Here is a 6,926-nt window from a genome sequence, read left to right as displayed (position 1 = left end):
CTATCTGCTGGTTTCTGACCTCTTTGAGAGTCTCATCACGCAGATATGGTTTAGCTCTGAAACCTCAAAACTCACGTCCTGCTTCACAGAGTATACATTGGAGTGAAATATTACATTACCTTTTCATCTTCGCTTCCTCCTTTGCTATTTATCCTCTCTCTGTTCCCATTATGTCTTCCTTTCTCCTATTGTATTTTTTCAGTTTTTTCATTAAGCTATGCCAAAATCCAGTTCTATTCCTGAACTTTCCTAATACATAATACAATCAGCAGTCTTTTGAAGTCAATTTGAGGTTGGATTTTATATTATGTGCAGGCAAAAGCATACTTGCACAATAATTTGTACCAAGTTGTTACTGGTAGGGGCTGCAACAGAAGATACAAGTTAAAAAAAAAAACTGTAGAGCCCTGGCTGGTGTGGCTCTGTTGGTTGGAGTATAATCCTGTAGCTCAATTCCTGGTTGGGGCACCTACCTACATTGCAGGTTTGATCCCCAGTCCCGGCTCATAAAATCCCTGGTCTAGACATGTATGGGAAGCAACTAACTGGTTTTTCTCCCTCAGATTGATGTTTCTCTCTCTCCCTTCCTGTCTCTCTAAAAGCAATGAAAACACATCCTCAAGTGAGGATTTTAAAAAATGTAAAGTATGAGAGTATGTTGGCTAGATCTACACTTCCTCAAGAAAGTTTCTAAAAAAATAATAAGCTGTATGTGAGACTGGCTAGAGAGAAAATCAACTAGCATGTAATTATGGAAATGAAAATTACATAAAACAATACTTTTATCTAACTAATAAAAACCAAAAAAACCTTTAAATCTAAAAAAGGAAAGATTGATAATATATACTGTTGGAGAGAGTATGAGTATCTCATTGAGTATATGTGCTGGTATACATTTGTCCAACTATGTTATCTGGTAAAATTAATGATGAATATAACCTAGAACCTAAAATCCCACTACTAGGTAGTATACAAGAAAACTTATTCCTAAGGATCTATGAAGATGAATGTTTATTAAAGAACTATTTGTACTAGAATTAGAAGGCTTCCTAAAATTTCAAAACAAAGAAACAGGCAATTTGATTAGTAAATTGTGGCATATTTATTCAGTGGGATACTACAACAGTTAAAATATATATTAAGATGGATATTTACAGCCCTGGCTGGTGTAGCTCAGTGGATTGAGCACGGGCCTGTGAACCAAAGGATCGCAGTTTGATTCCCAGTGAGGGCACATGCCTGGGTTGCAGGCCAGTTCCCAGCAGGGGATGCACGAGAAGCAACCATACATCGATATTTCTCTCCTTCCCTTCCCTTCTAAAGATAAATAAATTGTAAAAAAAAAGATGAATATTTACATACTGATATGTTCAGTATGAAATGATTTATATAAAGTTTGAAAACATGCAAAATTTTATTATATATAGTTATGGATATAGACATATATAGTATGAAAACATGCACAGGAAGGGCCAGGTAAATGGAATTTAGAAAGAGGTACACAAGTGTCTTTATCTCTAAAACGTTCTACATATTCAATAATATATAAATCAAGTAGTGCTTAGTAGACACTGTGCTGGTATAAAATGGAAGTGAGAGATTGTTCTCATTAGTTGATTTCTATGCCATACTGGTCTTTAACTATCTTGAGTATTGCCCCTGGAAACCTTATAAAATAGTAGGATTTTATAAGTATAGAGAGTGGGTTAAAAAGTCTTCATTATGTTATAATCTGTACATTAGTGCATCTTAAATATTTCACAGTGAAACCTAAAATTCTATTAAAAGACATAAAAGATGACCTGAGTACATGGAAAGATATATCACATTTATGAATAAAATAATTTAACACTATAAACATTTCAATATCTCCCAAATTTATCTATAAGTTGAGTGTCATCTCAGCTAAAATCCTAGCAAGATTTTTTAAGAGGGCAACTAGACAAACTAATTCTAATATATATCTAGAAGGATAATAATACATATAGTTAAAACAAATTTGGAAAAGAAAGCAACAGTGATGGAATCTCCTTACCAGATAAAAAGAATACTGAAAATACATACTTTTTATTGTTGTTGACACTCTTACAGATGTCCCTTATTTTCCTCCCTCTTGCCTCCCCTCCACCCAGCCCCTGCCCTGCCCCCAGCCTTCACCACATTGTTGTCTGTATCCATGGGCTATGTATGTATGTCTATCCATTCTTTGGCTAAATTCTTCTAGTGCCCCCAACCCCTCCCTAAAAAGTGTGCTATTAACACAATAACAGATTAATAACTTATTATTGGGACCGAGTAGATAATCCAGAAACAGAGTCATGTTACAGGGATACTTGACTTATGGTAGAGATAAATCACGGAGGGTTTGATAGATTAGGTAAGAAATGGTGCTGGGGAAAATGATCTCTATATATGTAAAAAATAAGTTTTTATTTCTATATCTCACTATATACAAAAATTTTAAGTTTTAAACACTTACATGAGAACATACAACTATAAAGTCTTTGAGGATATCTTTATTATAGAAAATATATTATGATTTTTGAGTTGGGAAAGAATTTGTTAAACCATATTCAAACAGCACAATCTGTGATGATAAAATGTATGAAAATGCACCAAATTTAACACTATTTTCAGTGGAAATAGATAAAGAAAACTGATGGATACAAGACAGGCAGAAAATTGCAATGTCTCTAAAAAATGACTGATACCTAGCATACATAAAGAATTCCTGAAAACCAGCAAAAAAAATGATGCACAAAATCTTTTTTCTGCTAGAAAAATTGAGTATAAAATAAGTCAGAACTATCAATAGACATTTCATAAAAGTATATAACTTAATAATTAATAAATATGTGGAGAAACACCCATTATCACTGGCAATCAGGTAAATGCAAATTTTAAAAATAAGACCAAGTCAATATCTATGAAATGGGGAAATTAGCAAATCAGATAATGTAAGCTGATGGTGAGGATATAAAGAAATGGGAACCTTCAGTTACTTCAGTTGAGAATATATACCAGTAAAGTCATCTCAAAGAGCATTCTGACAGTATTAAATGCAATGTAGAATCCATTTGCACTGTAATTGAGCAGTGCTACTCCAGAGAAGCTCTCTTAGGCTGATCAAGCCACATGTATTGTATGTTTATTACAGTATTAATTGTGATGGTAAAAAGTTAGGGCAACCTAGGACTGTATAATCATGAAATATATATGTAAAATGTTGTATGAGCATTTAATAGAATCTTATGCAATGGAAATACAGAATCAAATATACATATAACAACATGGAGAGTTATCAATGTAATGTTAAATAAAAGAGTACTAAGTAGAGTAAGATTTAAAATATAGTGCCCTTGGGAGACTCCCCTTTAAAATATCAGTATAAGCCCCCCAATAGACAACCCTTCTCCATTAATTACATCTATAAACTCTGAACACAATATTTTTTAAATTCTATTTTATTTATTATGCTGTTACAGTTGTACAGAGTAGATAATCCCCTTTGACTTCTCTGTTTCCTATACCATTCTTCTGTCCCCATCTATTTTATGCCTACCAATTATGCTTCTTATTCCCTGCACCTTTCCCCCTATTCTTCCCTTCCCCCTCCCCACTGAAAACCCCCTATGTGATCTCCATTTCTCTGATTCTGTTCCTGTTCTAGTTGTTTGCTTAATATTTGTTTTGTTGTTGTTGTTATTATTGTTTAGGTTCATTTGTTGCTAGTTGTGATTTTGTTGTCATTTTACTGTTCATAGTTTTTGATCTTCAATTTCTTAAATAAGTCCCTCTGATATCATATAATAAGGGCTTGGTGATGATGAACTCCTTTAACTTGACCTTATCTGGGAAGCACTTCATCTGCCCTTCCATTCTAAATGATAGCTTTGCTGCATAGAGTAATCTTCTATGAACATCCTTGCCTTTCATGATTTCAAATACTTCTTTCCAGTGCCTTCATTACTGTAAAGTTTCTTTTGAGAAATCAGCTAATAGTCTTCTGGGAACTCCTTTGTAGGTAACTCTCTCCTTTCCTCTTCATGCTTTTAATATTTTCTCTTTATCTTTAATCTTGGGTAATTTAATGATGATGTGCCTTGGTGTGTTCTTTTTTGGGTCCAGCTTCTTTGGGACTCTCTGGGCTTCCTGGACTTTTTTGGAAGTCCATTTCTTTCACCAGATTGGAGAAGTTTTTCGTCATTATTTGTTCAAATAAGTTTTCAATTTCTTGCTGTTGTTCTTCTCCTTCTGGCACCCCTATAATTCAGATATTGGAACATTTCACGTTGTCCCAGAGATTCCTCAGCCTCTCTTCATTTTGGGATTCTTGTTTCTTCATTCTGTTCCAGTTGGATGTTTATTTCTTCCTTTTGTTCCAAATTGTTGCTTTGAGTCCTGGTTTCCTTCCTGTCACTGTTGGTTCCAAGAATATTCTGCTTTATCTCACTTTGGGTAGTCTTCATTTGTTCTTTCATTTTTCAACCAAGCTCTGTCAGTTCTGTGAGCATCTTGATTACCAATGTTTTAAATTCCACATCATATAGGTTGTCTATCTCCTAATCATTTAGCTCTTCCTCTGGAGTTTTACTATGTTCTTTCATTTGGGCTATATTTCTATGTCTCTACACACCTGTTATGTTGCAAGGAGGTGTGGCCTTAAGTATTCTCCAAGGCAGGGCAACGATCTTCGCTGCACTGTGGCTCTGCTTATAGGGGAGGGATCCAAGAGGGAACAATACAACTCATTTGCTGGGCTCTAGCCCAACTTTCCAATAAACTCTCATGTGAGACTAGGAGTTTCTCCCACCATGGCGACCCCTGCTGTAGTCCACAGTCAGCTCTGAGTCTCAGTGTCCCATTCAGCCAGTCCCACCTGTATGGTCTGCTGCCTTGCCACGGATTATCTCCATCCACCTATCTGCCCACCTCTCTCCTACCAGTCTGATTGACTGTTTTTTTAATTCCTTGATTGTTGGAGTTCCATGCAGTTTGATTTTTCTGGCCCTTCTCATTGTTTATTGTTTTTAGATTGGTTATTATTCTCCTTTTGATTGTGCAAGGAAGCAATAGGTTTCTACCTATGCTTCCATCTTGACCAGAATTGAACCAGAATTCCGGTTCAATTCTTTGTCCATAATCACCAACAACCTGGTTACCTGTGCCCACTTGAGACAATTTTGCATTTCCAACAACTGTGCAGGGGTTTCAATTTCTCCACATCTTAACCAGTATTTGTCTTGTTTCAAGATTTTATTGATTTACTTTTAGAGAGGGGAAGGGAGCAAGAAAGAGATGGAGAGAAGCATGAATGTGTGGTTGCCTCTTGTGTGCCCCCTACCAGGGATCCAGCCCGCAACCCAAGCATGCACCCAAGATTGGGAATCAAACCAGTGACCCTTTGGTTCTCAGACCAGCACCCAATCCACTCCAGCCAGGGACATTTGTCTTTTATGTGTGTGTATAATAGCCAGCCTGACAAGTGTGAGGTAATATCTCATTGTGATTTTGATTTGTGTTTCCCTGATGGCTAGTAATATTGAGCATTTCTTCATATGTCTATTAGTCATTTGATGTCTACTTTGGAAAAAAGCCTATTCAATCTTTAAGGGTTTTTTACTGTTGAGTTGTGGGAGTTCTTTGTATATTTTAGATATTAATCCCATAAGGTTTGCAAATATTTTGTCACATTTTTGTATGTTGTCTCTTCACTCTGTTGATTGTTTCCTTAACTTGCATTCTTGAAATGAAATTCTCTTGGTCATGATGTATTATCCTTTCCATATGCCATGAGACTGTTCAACTTGCAAGTAGTTTATTTATAATTTTGCATGTTCAGGAAAGTTAATAACCTATATTTTCTTTACTTGTAGTATTCTTCTCATGTTTTGGTATCAGTAAATCTGGCCTCATAAAACAATTTGGAAAATGCTTCACCTTCATTGTATTATCAGAAAGAGTTTACATAACATAGGTAAATAAATTTTTCTTAAATGTTTTAAAGATATTACCAGTGCATACACCTACATTTGTTTTCTTGGAAAAAATAGAGTCAGTTAAACATTCAATCTATTTAACATATAAAGAATTATTCACACTTTTATTTTAACCTTTTGTTTTTGGTAAGTTGTATTTTTTAAAGAAATTGTATCATTTCATTGAAGTTGCCAGTTCTATAAGCATGAAGTCATTCATAAGTACTTTTTATTCACTTACTTTATTTGAACTAAGTAAAAGTTATATTTTAGTCTATAATTTTTATAACTTTGATAAATACACATGGTAATGTAACTCAAAAGAAAGATACAGAACAGTTCCATCACATTTAAAAAAACTCTTGTATTGCTCTTTTGTGGTCAACTCCTCCACCCATCCCAAGTCCTAACAATGACAGATCTGTTTTTCAATAACACTGGCTTTTCCTCAAAGCCATATGTTTGGAATAATGTAGTATTTATCCTTTTTAAATATATATTCTTTCTTTTAGCATGACATATTGGAGATTCATCAATGTTGCTGCATGTGTCAGTAGTTTGGTTTTTTTATATTGAATAGTATTCTACTGTATGGCTGTATTACAGTTTATTTATTTATTTATTTACCAATTGAAAGACATTGGAGTTATATCCAGGTTTTGGCAATTATAAATAAACCTGCTATATTTGTGTACAGGTTTTTCATGTGAACATGAGTTTTCATTTTTCTAGGATAAATACCTAACATTCCAGTGGATGAATGTACTATGGTTTAATCATTCATCATAAGTTGAAGTACATTTGAGTTGTTTCCTTTTAATTGGTGATTATGAACAAAGTCAATAAAAACATTCCTTTACGAATTTTCATGTGAATTTAAGTTTTGTTTTCTATTGGAAAAAAATATCTTAGGAATAACATTTCTGGTTTACAGGGCAAGTTTATTTC

The sequence above is a fragment of the Artibeus jamaicensis genome, unplaced genomic scaffold (assembly GCF_021234435.1).
Source record: "Artibeus jamaicensis isolate MK-2021 breed Jamaican fruit bat unplaced genomic scaffold, CSHL_Jam_final contig_1410, whole genome shotgun sequence".
Lineage (NCBI taxonomy): Eukaryota > Metazoa > Chordata > Mammalia > Chiroptera > Phyllostomidae > Artibeus > Artibeus jamaicensis.
This window is presented reverse-complemented; position numbering follows the sequence as displayed.